The sequence below is a fragment of the Canis aureus genome, chromosome 6 (assembly GCF_053574225.1).
Source record: "Canis aureus isolate CA01 chromosome 6, VMU_Caureus_v.1.0, whole genome shotgun sequence".
Taxonomy (NCBI): Eukaryota; Metazoa; Chordata; class Mammalia; order Carnivora; family Canidae; genus Canis; species Canis aureus.
This window is the reverse complement of record NC_135616.1, coordinates 37,721,720-37,739,534: the sequence shown is the minus strand read 5'-3', so window position 1 is coordinate 37,739,534 and position 17,815 is coordinate 37,721,720. Positions and strand designations below refer to the sequence as shown.

Here is a 17,815-nt window from a genome sequence, read left to right as displayed (position 1 = left end):
GAATCTATGGATCTCTGGCAGTTAGGCTATGGATAAGAATGCTTTTTCCTTGTTTGTCGGTGAGACATTTCTAAACTGAGGGAAGACTCTTGTCCTGATGACTGTGATCTTTGCCAGTTAATCATTTGTTTTTCCCTTTCTTAGTTTTAGGACTGCTAGGAGTGCCTGAGGAATGTCACGTGTATCCCAGTGGGGTGTGGGGTGTGGTTTGCAGAGTGTCAGCCTGTGCTTTGTCCTCATCTTGCCTTCCCCCTCATCACTTCGGGGTTGTTTTTTTTTTTTTTAATTGAGCACCATTTAAATGTAGTACTAATTTAAAAATACTTTACTCAGTGGGACGCCTGGGTGGCTCAGCAGTTGACTGATTCTGTGATTTTGCGGTCCCAGGATGGAGTCCCACATCGGGCTCCCTGCATGGAGCCTGCTTCTCTCTCTGCCTCTCTCTCTCTCTCTCTCTCTCTCTGTCTCTGTGTGTGTGTGTCTCATGAATAAATGAATAAAATCTTAAAAAAAAAAAAAACTTTACTCAAGGGGCACTTGGCTGACTCAGTCGGAAGAGAACATGACTCTTGATCTTGGGGTTTAGTTCCAGTTCACATTGGGTGTAGAGATTACCTAGGTAAATATATAAACTTTTGGGCACTGGGATGGCTCAGTCGCTGAAGCCTCTGTCTTCAACCCAGGTCATGATTTCAGGGTCCTGGGATGTAGCCCCACATCCAGCTGCCTGCTCATCAGGGAGTCTGTTTCTCTCTCTTCCGCTGCCCCTCTCCCCACTTGTGTGCATGTGCTCTCTCTCTCTCAAATAAATAAATAAAATCGGGGATCCCTGGGTGGCTCAGCGGTTTGGCACCTGCCTTTGGCCCAGGGCGTGATCCTGGACCCCCGGGATCAAGTCCCACGTCGGGCTCCTGGCATGGAGCCTGCTTCTCCCTCCTCCTGTGTCTCTGCCTCTCTCTCTATGTCTATCATAAATAAATAAATAAATATTTTAAATAAGTAAATAAATAAAATCTTTGAAAACCCCATATATATATATATTAGTATTTATGTGTATTTACTGTATATATTAGTATATATAATATATATACACCATGTATGTATATATTAGTATACATATATATTGGAAAGCATACCTTCCTTTCTCCAATACTTTAGTCAGAAAATAAGCTCTAGTATTGGGGACACCTGGGTGGCTCAGCGGTTGAGCGTCTGCCTTCCGCTCAGTGTGATCCTGGAGTCCCGGGATCGAGTCCCACATTGGGCTTCCCGCGGGGAGCCTGCTTCTCCCTCTGCCTGTGTCTCGGCCTCTCTCTGTGTCTCATGAATAAATAAATAAAATCTTAAAAAAAAAAAGAGTCCCATGGCCCCTTGGGCTGAGCCAGCCAGGTGGCACTTTTTCAACTTTTTTTCCGCTTCTTATGAATAAAATGACAGCTTACATTTATCCAGAGCTTGCTACATACCTGGCATCATTGCAATACTACATGTTTTATTTCATTTACACCCTTGATTTTAGTATTATCTTCCCCACTTCACAGATAATGAAACTAAGGCATAGAAAAGTTGAAGAATTTATAGAGATCAGGACATCTGGGGTGGTTCAGCGGTTGAGCCTTTGCCTTCAGCTCGGGGTGTGATCCTGGAGCTCTGGGATTGAGTCCCACATGGGGTTCCTTGCATGGAGCTTGCTTCTCCTGTCTCTGCTCTCTGTCTCTCATGAATAAATAAACAAAATCTAAAAAAATAATAATTTGTAGAGGTCATATGGTTTAGGAAATGTAGGACTGAATTATGTCCCTGCAAATTAATATGTTGAAGCCCCAATGTGCTGGTGTTTGGAAACCAGACCTCAGGAAGGTAATTATATTTAACTGAGGTCCTGAGGGTAGGGCCCTTCTGATGGGATTAGCACCCCTATAAAAGGACCACCCCTTCCTCCACAACAAGTACAAATAAAGGGGTCTTGTGATCTTAGGCACCAGGATGGTGATGACTGCCAAAAGAAGAGGCCTCAGAATGAAACCTACATTGCCAGTACCCTGATCTTACACTTCCTAGCCTCCAGAACGGTGAAATAAATTTCTGTTTAAGCCACCAAGTCTACAGTTTTGTTGTAATAGCTCAAAGCAGACTAATATAGCCAGGATATGAACCCCAGGAGTCCCAGGGCAAGCACATTTGACCCCTACATCACACTGCCATTTTCTTAATACAAAGTAAAAAAAGTGGGGATCCCTGTGTGGCTCAGCTGTTTAGTGTCTGCATTTGGCTCAGGGCGTGATCCTGGAGTCCCGGGATTGAGGCCTGCATCGGGCTCCCTGCGTGGAACCTGCTTCTCCCTCTGCCTATGTCTCTCTCTGTGTCTCTCATGAATAAATAAATAAAATCTTAAAAAAAAAAAAAAAAAAAAGTAAAAGAAGTGGAGTGGGGATTTGGAAAATTCTAACTTATAATTCTATTGTTTTTTTAAAAATGTACTAAAGGGGCAGCTGGGTGGCAGAGTCAGTTAAGTGTTTGCCCTCAGCTCAGGTCATGATCCCAAGGTCCTGGGATCAAACCCCCCCCATACATCGTGTCAGGCTCCTTGCTCATCAGGTAGCCTGCTTCTCCTGCCTCTGCCCCTCCTCTGCTTGCACGCACTCTATCTCTCTCTGTGTCAAAAAAATAAATCTTAAACAAAAAAAAACTAAAGTAAGTATATATTACTTTTAAGTAACAACAACAACAAAAAACAATAGGGTCAAGAACAAAAGAACAGGGGCGGTCCAGGTGGCTCTGCAGTTTAGAGCCGCCTTCAGCCCAGGGCCTGATCCTGGAGACTAGGATCGAGTCCTGCATCAGGCTCCCTGCATGTGTCTCTGCCTCACTTTGTCTCTGTGTGTCTCTCATGAATAAATAAATAAAATTTTTTTAAAAAAGGAAAAAGAACAGAGTTATGGGTAAACAAAAGCATTTTTACTGTAATAAACTCCAAAAAATTGATGGCACTGTCAAAAAAATTCAGAGATGACTGGGTGGCATGGTTGAGCCTCAGTTGAGCCTCTGACTCTTGGTTTCCGCTCAGGTTGTGATCTCAGAGTCGTGAGCTCCCATCCTGCATTGGACTTTGTCCCTCTCTCCCTCTGCTTCTTCCCCTTACCCTAAATAAATAAATAAATAAATAAATAAATAAATAAATAAAATCTTTAAGACAGATAAAAGATAAAAAAATACACATGAACCCTCTTTTTTCTCGTCTACCCCATCCATCCAGTCTCACTTCTGCATCATCAGTGTCACCAATTTGTTGTATATCCTCTACTTTTTCAAATGTGTATAAACAGGGCAGCCCTGGTGGCACAGCGGTTTAGCACCGCCTGCAGCCTGGGGTGTGATCCTGGGGACCCTGGATTGAGTCCCACATCGGGCTCCCTGCATGGAGCCTGCTTCTCCCTCTGCCTGTTCCTCTGCCCCTCTCTCTCTCTGTGTCTCTATGAATAAATAAATAAAACCTTTAAAAAAATGTGTATAAATAGATAATCACATACCCACATTTTATTTCTTTACTTGATTGTGATGAAGTTTTGGAATATAGGTGAGGTCCGGAGCCAACCACCAATAAAGAATTCTTGAGATGTTTTGGTGCAAAATGGTGGTTTTATTAAAGCCCTGGGATGGGACCCATGGGCAGTAAGAGCTGCTGCCCCGGGGCCTGTGAGGGGTGGCTGATTACATACCTAGGAGTTGGGAGGGGTTTGGCGATAGCGTACTCTCTGAGGAATTTTGGAAGCAAAGTTTCCAGGACCTTGAGGGGGCTAGCTGTGGTTGGGGAAAGGTCACTTATTACCGTCTAATAAACCCTGAGTCATGAGACCCTTCAGATGGATATGGGTGGGCCATGTGCTTGGCGGATGATTGCCAACATGTATCTTGGGGGGTAGAGATAAAGGAAATTTCTGAAGGAATTTTTATATGTTAAGGTAGACTTCCAGCCTCCTGGGGGTCGGGCTAAGATTGCCTTTGCCCTTAGCAAAGTATTAACATAGAGGCAGTGGAGTCCACAGAGGAATGTCACTCTCCTTGTTTCAAGGACTTGTCAATGTGCTGTCTCAGGCTTGTGCTTTGTCCTTAGCTAATCCTCATCAACTGTTTTTGTTTGGTTTCTAACAAAAATGACATCACGTTCTAGAAATTTTGCTTTTAAAAATTAATATATCCTGAAAAAGAAAATACATCCTGGCCATTTTTTTTCCAAATCAAAACATAGAGATCTACTTCACTCTATTTAATGACCTCATAAAATTCTCCTCATATCTGAAGAACTTTAGTTCTTCCCTTATCCTCCCCCCCACACACCCCAGTTGATTTCCAGAACAAAAGACCTTCCATTTGTCAGAGAGAAGAAACTCGAGCAGGGAGAGCTGCAGGCAGAGGAAGAGGGAGAAGTAGGCTCCCCTGCTGAGCAGGGAGCCCAATTTGGGACTACATCCCATGAGCCAAGGATCATGACCTGAGCCAAAGGCAGATGGTTCGCCAACTGAGCCATCCAGGTGCCCCAGTTTTTCTTGATTTTCTAAGGCCTAATTATTTGATTCATATAAAAGACAAGTATGGTGCCCCCACCCCCTCAAAAGAAAAAAATCCCTGGCTCTTTGTAACTTCAATTGCCTTCTCCCTCTGCCTCTGCCTGCCGCTCTCCCTACTTGTGTTTCCTCTCTCTCTGTTAAATAAATAAGATCTCTTTTTAAAAAAATTCATGAAGGGGATCCCTGGGTGGCTCAATGGTTTAGCGCCTGCCTTTGGCCCAGGGCGCGATCCTGGAGTCCCGGGATGGAGTCCCACGTCGGGCTCCCGGCAGGGAGCCCGCCTCTCCCTCTGCCTGTGTCTCTGCCTCTCTCTCTGTCTCTCTCATGAATAAATAAATAAATTAATTTAAAAAAATAAAAAAAAAATAATAAAATTCATGAAGTTGGATAGGCAAAGATTTCTCAAATAGATACAGAAATCATAATGGAATGATGGAATTCATTAAAATTAAGAACTATCCATTAAAAGACCATTAAGGTAAAACACAAGCCATGGACTAGGAGAAAATATTTGTAGCGCATATATCTGACAAAGTACTGGTATCAGAAGATAAATGTGTATCTAGAGTTAGATAGATATAGATATATAAAAGACAAAAGACAACCTGGGCAGCCCAAGTGGCTCAGCGGTTTAGCGCCACCTTTGGCCCAGGGTCAGATCCCGGAGACCCAGGATCCAGTCCTATGTTGGGCTCCCTGCAGGGAGTCTGCTTCTCCCTCTGCCTGTGTCTTTGCCTCTTTCTCTCTGTGTGTCTCTCATGAATAAATAAACAATTCTTTTTAGGATTTTATTTATTTATTCATGAGAGACACAGAGAGAGGCTGAGACATAGGCAGAGGGAGAAGCAGACTCCCTGCGGGGAGACCGACGTGGGACTCTGGGACTCGATCCTGTGACTCTGGAATCACACCCTGAGACAAAGGCAGACGCCCAACCGCTGAGCCACCCAGGTGTCCCAAATAAATAAAATCTTAAAAAAAAAAAGACAACTCATTTGTAAAAAGTCCACAAACGACTTGAGTTGGCATTTCACAAAAGAGGACATCACATGATTAATAAACATATGAAAAGAGTGTCAACATTATCAATTATTAGGGTAATTAAAATTACAAAGAGATACTGGAAATTCTAGAGCAATTAAAAGGCATTGAGGGACGCCTGGGTGGCTCAGCAGTCCCACATAGGGCTCCCTTCATGGAGCCTGCTTCTCTCTCTGCCTGTGTCTCTGCCTTTCTCTCTGTGTCTCTCATGAATAAATAAATAAAATCTTTTTAAAAAAAAAGAGAGAGAAAAGAAAAGGCAATTTCTAGGAAAGCCCAGGTGTGGAAGGTGAATGTGCTGAAAAAACCTACGAATGAGAATGTTTCTGCAACCCAGAGATGGAAGTAATTCAGTGGCTGGCCAAACTCAAGTACCAGTTCAACTTTTATCCAGAAATGTTTGGTCTGGCTATTAGTCTTTTGGGCAAGTTTTTGGTTACTGTAAAGGCTCACACAAAGTACCTGAGTCCTACTGCTGTCAGCTGCAGAGACCATGGAGCAGAGGGAGGGCTCCAGACATAGTGTTGCGAGAGGGACGTGCTGCCCTGTGGACCTCTGCAGCCAGGTTCTGTCCTGGAGCCTCAGGTTACCTTCAAGTGAAAAGTAAGGCAGGCTGCTCTGAGAATGGACACATGGAAATCCAGGAAAGCTTGAATAAAAGTATAGACCTCATCAGGGGGCCTGGTGGCTTGGCTTGGTCAGGTCGTTGTTCCAGGGTCCCAGGATGCAGCTCTGCATTAAGCTGCCAGCTCAGCAGGGAGTCTGCTTCTGCCTCTGCTCTTCTCCTTGTTTGTGCTTTCTCTCTCTCTCTCTCTCTTTTTTTTTTTTTAAAGATTTTATTTATTTATTCATGAGAAACAGAGAGCAAGAGGCAGAGACACAGGCAGAGGGAGTAGCAGGCTCCCGGTAGGGAGCCCGATATGGGACCCATCCAAGGTCTCCAGGATCACACCTTGGGCGGAAGGCAGACGCCCAACCACTGAGCCACCTGGGCTGCCCCTCTCTCTCTTTCTCAATCTCTCTCGTTCTCAAATAAATAATAAAAATCTTCAAAAAAAAATCTTTAAATAAACAAACAAACAAACAAACAAATAAATAAGGGGCCTAGCTGCTTCAGTCTGTAGAGCATGTGACTTGTGATCCTGGGGTCATGAGGTTAAGCTGCATGTTGGGCATAGAGCTTATTTTATTTTATTTTATTTTATTTTATTTTATTTTATTTTTTTATTTTTATTTTTTTTAAGATTTTATTTATATATTCATGAGAGACACAGAGCAAGAGAGAGGCAGAGACACAGGCAGAGGGAGAAGCAGGCTCCATGCAGGGAGCCCGACTTGGGACCCGATCCGGATCCCGGGTCTCCAGGATCACAACCTGGGCCAAAGGTGGCGCTAAAGGGCAGCCCCGGTGGCTCAGCGGTTTAGCGCCCCCTTCGGCCCAGGGCCTGATCCTTGAGACCCGGAATCGAGTCCCTCTCCGGGCTCCCTGCACTGAGCCTGCTTCTCCCTCTGCCTGTGTCTCTGCCTCTTTCTCTCTCTTTCTGTGTCTTTAATAAATAAATAAAATCTTAAAAAAAAAAAAGGTGGCGCTAAACCACTGAGCCACCCCGGCTGCCTGAGCTTATTTTAAAAATAAATAAATAAGCCTTTAAAAATCTTTAAGAAGAAGATTCCAACAGCCTTTTTTTGCAGAAATGGAAGAGCCAATCCACAAATTCACCAGAACCAAAAAGGACTCTAAATGGCCAAAATAATCTTTAAAAAAGAAGAGCAGAAGTGCCTGGGTGGCTCAGTTGGTGAAACATCTACCTTCAGCTCAGGTCATGATCCCGGAATCCTGGGATCAAGCCCACATCAGGCGCCCTGCTCAGCGGGGAGCATGCTTCTCCCTCTGCCTGATGCTCCCATGGCTTGTGCTCCTCTCTGTCAAAAGAAAATCTTAAAAAAAAAAAAAGAAAAAGAAAAAGAAGAGCAAAGTCAGGTGACTCATACTTCCCAATTTCAAATTTTACTATAATAAGCTACAATAATGGAATGATGTTGTCCTGGCAGAAAGATATACATATATATCAATGAAATACAACTAAGAGTCCAGGGGCCGTGGTTCAGTTAGTTACATATCCGACTCTTGATTTCACCTCAGGTCATTATCTCAGGGTTGTGGGATTGAGCCCTGTGTTGGGCTCTACACTGTGTGAGGCAACTGTTTGGGATTCTTTCTCCCTCTCCCTCTACCCCTCCCCTTGCTTGCATTCTAAATAAATAAAAATATATTTTTTAAATTTTTATTTATTTATGATAGTCACAGAGAGAGAGAGAGAGAGAGAGAGGCAGAGACATAGGCAGAGGGAGAAGCAGGCCCCATGCACCGGGAGCCTGACGTGGGATTCAATCCCGGGTCTCCAGGATCGAGCCCTGGGCTAAAGGCAGGTGCTAAACCGCTGCACCACCCAGGGATCCCAATAAAAATCTTTAAAAAAATAAAATAGGGATCCCTGGGTGGCGTAGCGGTTTAGCGCCTGCCCTTGGCCCAGGGCGCGATCCTGAAGACCCGGGATCAAATCCCACGTCGGGCATGGAGCCTGCTTCTCCCTCTGTCTCTGCCTCTCTCTCTCTCTCTCTCTCTCTCTGTGTGTGTGACTATCATAAATAAATAAAAATTAAAAAAAAAAAAGAAAAAATAAAATAAAATAAAGGGATCCCTGAGTGGCTCGGCGGTTGAGTGTCTGCCTTTAGCTCAGGGTGTGATTCTGGAGTTCCGGGATTTAGTCCCACATTGGGCTCCCTGCATGGAGACTGCTTCTCCCTCTGCCTATGTCTCTGCCTCTATGTGTCTCTCATGAATAAATAAATAAATAATGTTAAAATAAAATAAAATTGAGAATCCAGAAATAAAAGAATAAATCTATAGACAATTGTGATGCCTGGCTGCCTCAGCCAGTAAAGCACGTGACTCTTGATCTTGGAGTCATGATTTTAAGACCCACATTGGTCATAAAGCTTACATAAAAATTTTTTTTTAAAAGATCTTATTTACTTATTCATGAGAGACACACAGAGAGAAGCAGAGACATAGGCAGAGGGAGAAGCAGGCTCCCTGCAGGGAGCCCAATAGGGTACTTGATACCAGGACCCTAGGATCAGGACCTGAGCCAAAGACAATCACTCAACCACAGCCACACAGGCATCCCCTCAAAAATTTTTTTAAAGTTTTTTTAAAAGATTTTATTTATTTATTAATGAGAGACAGAGAGAGAGACACAGACAAACAGACAGAGGGAGAAGCAGGCTCCATGGAAGGAGCCCACCAAAAAATTTTTTAAATTATTTATTTATTTATTCATGAGTGACAGAGAGAGAGAGAGAGGTAGAGACACAGGCAGAGGGAGAAGCAGGCTCCATGCAGGGAGCCTGATGCGGGACTCTATCCCAGGACTCCAGGACCACAGCCTGGGCCAAAGGCAGGCACTAAACCACTGAGCCACCCAGGCATCCTTCACCAATTTTTTTTTTTTAATTTTTATTTATGATAGTCACACAGAGAGAGAGAGAGAGGCAGAGACATAGGCAGAGGGAGAAGCAGGCTCCATGCACCGGGAGCCCGACGTGGGATTCGATCCCGGGTCTCCAGGATCACGCCCTGGGCCAAAGGCAGGCGCTAAACTGGTGCGCCACCCAGGGATCCCCCTCGCCTGAATTTTTTTAAATGGAGGGCAGAAAACTTCAATAGACATTAGTCCAAAGAATATACACACATGACCAACAAGGACAGGAAAAGGTTCTAAACATTGTTAGTCATTAGGGAAATACATGCTACAATATAGATGAACCTTGAAAATACAATACACAAAAAGACAATGTATGATCCTGCTTACGTGAAATACAGGTTACCAGGGGCTGGGAAATGTGGGAATGGCAGGTTGTTGTGTGATGGTCATAGAGCTCCTATTTGAAATGATGAAAAAGTTTTGGAAATAGTGGTGCTGATTGCATAAGATTGTGAATATGACTAATCCCACGGATTTACAGACTTAAAAATGGTTTAAATATCAAATTTTGTGTTATGTGTATTTTACCACAGTAAAAAATAATTTTTAAAAACTATAATGAGGGACGCCTGGGTGGCTCAGTGGCTGAGCATCTGCCTTCAGCCCAGGGCGTGATCCTGGAGACCCAGGATTGAGTCCCACAAGGGGGTTCCCTGCATGGAGTCTGCTTCTCTCTCTGCCTCTGTCTCCGCCTCTCTCTGTCTGTGTCTCTCATGAATAAATAAATAAAATATTTAAAAAAATAACTAAATAAAGAACTATAATGAAGGGCAACTGAGTGGCTCAGTCAGTTAAGCGTTGGACTCTTGATTTCAGCTCAGGTCATGATCTCAGCGTAGTGAGATGGAGTCTATGTCTGGATCATTCTCTAGGCATGGAGCCTGCTAAGATTCTCTCTCTCCTTCTGCCCCTCTTAATCTCTAATAAAAAGTAAATAAAATATTTTAGGGACTCCTGGGTGGCTCAGTGGTTGAGCATTTGCCTTTGGCTCAGGGCATGATTCCGGGTCCTGGGATCGATTCCCACATGGGTTCGCCACGGGGAACCTGCTTCTCCCTCTGCCTACATCTCTGCCTCTCTCTCTGTATGTCTCTCATGAATAAACAAATAAAATCTTAAAAATAAATAAAATATTTTTAAAGTAAATAAAATCTTTCAGAAATAAAATAGCTACAATGAAAAGAAAAATCCTTGGGCTGCCTGGGTGGCTCAGCAGTTTAGTGCTGCCCTCAGCCCAGGGCCTGATCCTGGAGACCTGGGATCCAGTCCCACATCAGGCTCCCTGCATGAAGCCTGGTTCTCCCTCTGCCTGTGTCTCTGCCTCTGTCTCTCATGAATAAACAAATAAAATCTTTAAAAAACAAAACAAAACAAAAAACAAACCCAAAGACCACAGCTCAGTGCATAATGTGATCTGGAACGGTATCTTGAACTGAAAAAAAAAAAAGTATTTGTATAATGTACATTATTGGAACAACTGGAAATTGAAAATTTTGCATACATACTATAGATAAGAGCAAGTTTCCTAATTTTGACAAATAGTGGTTACATAAGAGAGTGTCCTTGTTCTTTAGAATTATATATATATTATATATAATATTTATGCATACATAAAAGTAATATGTAAATATATATATTTACACAACATATAAAACCTTAACCATTTGTATTACACATAGATTGTATAATCATACAGAGAGACAAAAAGAGAATGGTACAAAAAAAGTGATAAATGTTAACTGGTAAATCTGGTTAAAGGGAATACAGAGATTCTTAGTAATCCTTTCTTTTTCATTTCTTTTCTTATTTCTAAGTAGGCTCCATGCCCAGTGTGGAATCCAATTTGGGGCTTGAACTCACTACTCTGAGATTGAGACCTGAGCTGAGGTCCAGAGTCAAACACTTTTTTTTAAGATTTTTGTTGATTTATTCATAGAGACACACAGAGAGAGAGAGAGAGAGAAAGAGAGAGAGAAGCAGGCTCCATACAGGAAGCCAGATGTGGGACTCGATTCCGGGTCTCCAGGATCACACCCCAGGCTGCAGGTGGTACTAAACCGCTAAGCCACCCAGGCTGCCCCCAGAGTCAAACACTTACTTAACTGATGGAGTCACCCAGGTGTCCCTCTTTTTTCTTTTTTTAGTACTTTGCAACATTTTTGTAAGTTTGAAATGTATTAAAATTTTTAGGTGTGCCTGGGTGGCTCAGTGGTTGAGTGTCTGCCTTTAGCCCAGGGCGTGATCCTGGAGCCCCAGGATGGAGTCCCACGTCGGGTTCCCTGCGTGGAGCCTGCTTCTCTCTCTGCCTGTGTCTCTGCCGCTCTCTCTCTCTCTCTCTCTGTATCTCTCATGAATGAATAAATAAAATATTTTTTAAAAAGTTTTTTGTTTTTACTTTTTTAAATATTTATTTATTTATTTATTTATTTTTTTTTTTTTATTTAAGATTTTATTTAGGGAGTTAGTGACACTCAAGCATTGCTGGTGGATGTGCAAGTTGGTAAACCTCATATGGGGGCAGTTGGAATACATATAAAAATGACAAACACATCTATCCTTTGACACAGCAATCCCACTTCTAGAAGTCTGTCTTGCAAATGGATATACCACATGGAACATGATAGAGAGCTGACGTTATACATTAAGTATGAGCTTAAACATTGCAGCATTGTGTATCACAGCAGCAAGCTAAAGACATGTCAGAGTCCATCAGCCTGTTAATAGACTATGACATATCCATAAAATTGATACTATGCAGCTACAGGAAGAATAAGGCAGCTCTTTCCAAACTAATATGGAAGGACTTCCAATATATTATTATTTTTTTCCAAGACATATTATTAAGTGAGTTAAGCAAGTGAGCTTATCTTTTGTGTAAGAAGGGAGAGAGGAAAATATACAGCAGTATGCACTTATATTCCCATTAAAAAGGCCTGGAAGGACCAAGAAGTTAATTAAAGTGTTCACTCACAGGTATGTGGACATAGACGGTAACAGGGCAGACATGAGCGAAACTTTTCACTTTATATCTTTACATATATATTTATTTTCAAACTGTGGAAATGCTGATTTTATAATTAAACTGACTTATTTTAATTAATTTTTGACTGCCCTAGAGAAAGACATGTTTATTCTCCTCTGCAAGCACCTAAACTGGTTTATTTTCAGAGAGACCGACCTGAGGTCCCTGGGAGCTGGATCCTGGGGAATTTGGGAGATCTCAGTGCAAAGGGATGGAGATAGACATAGCTTCAGCAAGGAGCTGACACAGAGTAGGCTTCAGAGTCACTCACTTGCTCTGTTTTCGGGCCCCTGGGGGAGGGCCTCTGGGGGTGGGAAGCAGGCTACTCACCCAGGATGCTCACAAGTGTTTGCAAAATTTGCAAAAGTGAGATATTTTTTTTTTTTTAAAGATTTTATTTATTTATTCATGAGAGACACAGAAGAGAGACGCAGAGATGTAGGCAGAGGGAGAAGCAGGCTCTAGGCAGGAAGCCTGATGTGGGACTCGATCCTGAGACTGCAGGATCACACCCTGAGCCAAAGGCAGGTGCTCAACCGCTGAGCCACCCAGGTGTCCCAAAAGTGAGATATTTTAACTGCAATTCACAAAGACTGTTCTTTTTAATTTTTTAAAAACCCAATTTATTATTATTATTTTTGAAGATTTTATTTATTTTTTCATGAGAGAGAGAGAGAGAGAGAGGCAGAGACACAGGCAGAAGGAGAAGCAGGCTCCATGCAGGGAGCCAATGTGGGACTTGATCCCAGGACTCTGGGATCACAGCCTGAGCCAAAGGCAGACGCTCAACCGCTGAGCCACCCAGGCTTCCTTTTTTTTCTTTTCAATTTTTTTAATCTTTAAAAAAAATTTTTTTTAGATCTTTATTCTCTGTGTCCAGTGTGGGGCTCAAACTTACAACCCTGAGGTCAAGAGTCAAGTACTCTCCAGACTAAGCCAGTGTAATTTATTTTTGCATTCTAATTAAATATTTATTTTGTACCTAATTTTGTATTATTTATATATATATATTTTTTATATATTTTTAAAAAGAGTTCATTTCTTTATTTCAGAGAGAGGAAGAGAGAGCATGAGTGGTGGAGAGGGGCAGAGAGGGGGAGAAATAGACTCCCCACGGGGCAGAGCTCAACACAGGGCTCCATCCCAGGACCCTGGGATCATTACCTGAGCTGAAGGCAGATGCTTCACCTACCCAGCCACCAGGCGCACTGTCCAGTGGTGTATTTATTTATTTATTTTAAAGATTTTATTTATTTATTTATTCATGAGAGACACAAAGAGAGAGGCAGAGACATAGGCAGAGAAAGATGCAGGCTCCATGCAAGGAGCCTGATGTGGGACTGGATCACGGGACTCCAGGATCATACCGTGGGTGGAAGGGAGGTGCTCAACCGCTTAGCCACCCAGGTATTCCCCAGTGGTGTTTTTAAATAGAAATATTGTGCTCTATGTGACATAACTCTCTTCTTCCCCATTTCCTGTATGAACATTTTAGAAAAATGGGTATTTTTCTCTCTAAAATTTTACACAAAATAGGGTGAGATTTAGATTAAGAGCAGCAAGGTGGGGTGCCTGGGTGGCTCAGAGGTTGAGCACCTGCCTTTGGCTCAGGGCATATCCCAGGTCTGGGGATTGAGTCCCGCATCGGGCTCCCTTGTATGGAGCTTGCTTCTCCCTCTGCCTGTGTCTCTGCTTCTCTCTCTCTCTCTGTGCCTCTCTTGAATAAATAAATAAAAATCTTAAAAAAAAAAAAAAAAAAACAGCAGCAAGGTGAGGGGCGCCTGGGTGGTTTGGCGATTAAGCATCTGCCTCTGGCTCATGGTGTGGTCCTACAGTCCCAGGATGGAGTCCTACATGGGGCTCCCCCCGTGGAGAGCCTGCTCTTCCTCTGTTTATGTCTCTGTCTCTCTCTCTCTCTCTGTCTCTCATGGGTAAATAAATAAAATCTTAAAAAAAAAAAAAAGGCAGCAAGGTGAGAAAAACCTGTGGGGTTGGAGGGAGGGGTTGTGGGTGGCCACAGGTTCTGTGATAGCCCATTGTGTGACACAGGCAGGGAGGTGACTGCTGCCTGCTTTCTGCACTCCTCAGACTATACCTGAATGATTCTGCTCCAGCCCAGGAGGCAGGTTGTCACAGGGATGTTGGCAATGGAGGGTGACCATGGGAGCTCACCCAGAATGGTAAAGAGTTTGGAGTCAGATCTGGAGAAATCTCTAAAGAAAACTAGTGAAATTTTGTTCTAAGACTCTAGTAGGAGGGGGCGGGCACGGTGGTTGGAAAAGAGGTAGGAAGGGCAGTGCTAGGACCAGGGAGAGAGGTGAGAGGCAGATTGCCTTTTTTATAAATGTAGAGTTTGTATTAAATACCACCATCAAACAACTTAACATTAACATTGGAATGATATTCATCAAACAATGACTACCTTGGACGCCTGGGTGGCTCAGAGGTTTAGCGTCTGCCTTTGGCCCAGGGTATGATTCTGGAGACCCGGTCGAGTCCCACGTCGGGCTCCCTGCATGGAGCTTGCTTCACCCTCTGCCTGTGTCTTTGCCTCTCTCTCTCTTTCTCTGCATCTCTCATGAATAAATGAATAAAATCTTAAAAACAAAAACAAAAAAACAATGACTACCTCAATGGCAGGATTTTAAGTGATTTTCATCTCTACTTGTTTATGTAAGTACATGTCATTTCTAGTAGACAATATAGTCATTAATCTTTTTTTTTTTTTAAGTCTCATTAGATATATCTGGCTTCCAAACTCCCGATTCAGCTACTGAGCTACCTTTACTCTTGCTTCTCTCAACTACCACACAAGCAGATTTAATTCATCCTGAGCTTCACAATTTATATAAAAACTCAGCTCCCGGGCATCTGGGGGTCTCCGTCGGTGAAGCATCTGCTTTTAGCTCAGGTCGTGATCTCAGGGATCCTGAGATTGAGTCCCGAGTGGGGCTGGGAAGCAACTTCTCCCTCTCCTTCTGCCCCTCCCCCAGCTCATGCTCTATTGCAGTTAAATAAAAATCTTTTAAAAAACCTCAAAAACTTAGCTCCAAGCTTGTCAAAACAAAGGACTTCCCAACCCAGCAAAATGCATCTTCCTTAGATGGCAGTTCAAGGGGCAAGACCCCTTGTCCATTAAAAAAAAAAAAAAAAGGATTCCTTCAAAAGAAATTCTGATAATTAGAGTATCTTCCTTATACTAGTAAGATTATTCTAATTACAGTTGTTCAAAAATAGAATGGTCTTAGTTCCAAGTCCCTGAAAGTTTTCCAATAGAACATGAAAGAAAAACCAGATATTTTAAGAAGGATGCTGACCCGGGATAGGCAGTTGGACTGTGTAACCTCTATTTCTTATTCTCTCACATTTTTATTTTTATTTTTTTTTAATTTTTTAATTTATTTATTTATTAGTCACAGAGAGAGAGAGAGAGAGAGAGGCAGAGACATAGGCAGAGGGAGAAGCAGGCTCCATGCACCGGGAGCCAGATGTGGGATTCGATCCCGGGTCTCCAGGATCGCGCCCTGGGCCAAAGGCAGGCGCCAAACCGCTGCGCCACCCAGGGATCCCCTTCTCTCACATTTTTAGATCTTGCCAGTACCTCTCACTAAAGTGTCCAATTATGTGCTGCATTTCATTTCCAAATATTCTTTGAACATTAAGAACCCCTTACACCTACCACTGTGGTTTGCATAATGTAGACTCTTCATAACACTAACAAAGACTTAACTAGTTTGGATCACCTGCCAGTCAGCCTTTAAGCATGTAACAGGAGGAATTAACTCATGTAATCCTCAACAGCAGCCCATGAGATAGGGTCTTATTACGATCATTCCCGTGTTGAGGATTTTGCCTGGGTTCCATGTATCATGAAGGGACAGGGCTGGGATTTGAATCCAGGCAGGCTGTCTCCAAGTTAGCCTCCTAATCAACATGATGATGCCTCTCACTTGACAGAGGTTTGAAATTGCTGCAGTTCTGAATACGGAGATCTATGTGGTATTTTGGCCTGGTTCTAGCCTGCTGTGAGTATGGTGGGCTGAGATAAGAAAGCTGACCTGATCACAGGACTTATCAACAGCCAAAGTATGCCATATGCAGTCCACATCTGAAAGCCAAAGGCAGAGTAGTAGTGGGATAGTTGCATCCTGTCCAGAAGGGGCATCACAGTGACTGACAGGTGTACAGACTCTGGAATCTCTGTTTGCTGTAGACAGGTTCTTAAAGGGCAAGCAGCCCACTCACTCACTGTGCCACCTGTGTGATAGGGACCTGGGTGAGTGGGGTTTCTTCCTATCTGGAACCCCTCACTGACCTGAGGTTGGTACTAGCTCTCAGGAGGGTTCCTGATTCCTACCTGCCCTCTTCCTGTGGTCTCGCTCACCTCTCAAGCCTCCTTGCCTCTGCCTTGTGCAACACCAAATTCATCAGTATCCCAACCCTTCACCCTGGTGATAAACACCTCTGCTGGAATCTTACTTTTGTTCCAACTCAATGAGAATAAATCTCCCTGGACAGCATTAGTAATTTTTTTTTGTGGTTAATTAATTTATTTTTATAGTCTTACAACTCCTGCACTTAAAAAATGACTTTCAGCATGCAAAACTGGCCTCCACAGCTAACTAGATTCCATAGATCCGTCCTGAAAAGTATAAGTCATTAAAAAATATGATTATTACTAAAAGTATTGTTATGACAAGTAAATAATTCAAGGTCTTTGACGTAGAGAAAAGGGGGGGGGGTGATAACTGCCTCCTGCTCCCGCTATTTTATCTTGCAGTCCCCGGGCGCTGGGGCGGGGCCCCCCAGCTGCAGCTCGGCTGGACCCTGGCTGGACCCTCCTGCCTGGTCCTGCGTCACGTGGGCGCTGAGCTCACCGCGTGCGAGCCTTTGTCAGCGGCCAGGCTCCGCTGGAGGCCAAGGAGGGCTGTGGTTTTCATTGTGACCCCTCTCCAGGGAAATCCCGTTGGCGCCCCCGGCCTCCCACCACCACGGCCCGCCTGGGTCTCCTCTGCCCCCTGCAGCCCCCCCATCCTACACACCTCCATCCCACCCCCTGCCCCGTCTCCCTCGGCCCCCACCCCCACGCCCAGCCCTGTCTCCCCCAGCCCCTCCGCCCTGCACACCCCCACCTCACGGCCTGCCCCGTCTCCCCCAGCCCCTCCGCCCTGCACACCCCCACCTCACGGCCTGCCCTGTCTCCCCCAGCCCCCCCACCCTGCACACCCCCACCTCACGGCCTGCCCTGTCTCCCCCAGCCCCCCCACCCTGCACACCCCCACCTCACGGCCTGCCCCGTCTCCCCCAGCCCCCCCACCCTGCACACCCCCACCCCCCCCACCCTGCACACCCCCACCCCCACGGCCTGCCCGGTCTACCCTGCCCCAGGGACGCTGGGGAGCCCAGCCACAGCAGCCCCCCCCCCTCCCCCGGAGCGCCCGCGCTGGAGCCGGGCTGCCCCGGAAGGATCTGACCGGCCACTTCCTGACATTGTCTCTCTGGACGCGGTCCGCGGGCGTCCAGCGCTCCAGGCCGGCCCCCTCCCGGCCCCGGCCTCCCGGACGTCCCCGCCCGCCCGGGGCACCGCGTGGTCACCGGGGCGACCGTCCGGCCGGGGCGGGGCCCACCTGGCAGGC

At 44.7% G+C, this 17,815-nt stretch overlaps 1 long non-coding RNA gene across 1 annotated transcript; it reads right to left on the bottom strand.

The window, feature by feature from the left end:
- Positions 1-2,936: 2,936 nt before the first annotated feature.
- LOC144315750 (uncharacterized) lies at positions 2,937-17,217 on the bottom strand. Its single transcript, XR_013381543.1, has 5 exons — positions 16,238-17,217; positions 14,602-14,776; positions 7,419-7,547; positions 6,072-6,199; positions 2,937-3,143 (listed from the first exon to the last, which is right to left on the bottom strand). It is a non-coding gene; the product is annotated as an uncharacterized LOC144315750 (long non-coding RNA).
- Between the last annotated feature and the right edge of the window lie 598 nt (positions 17,218-17,815).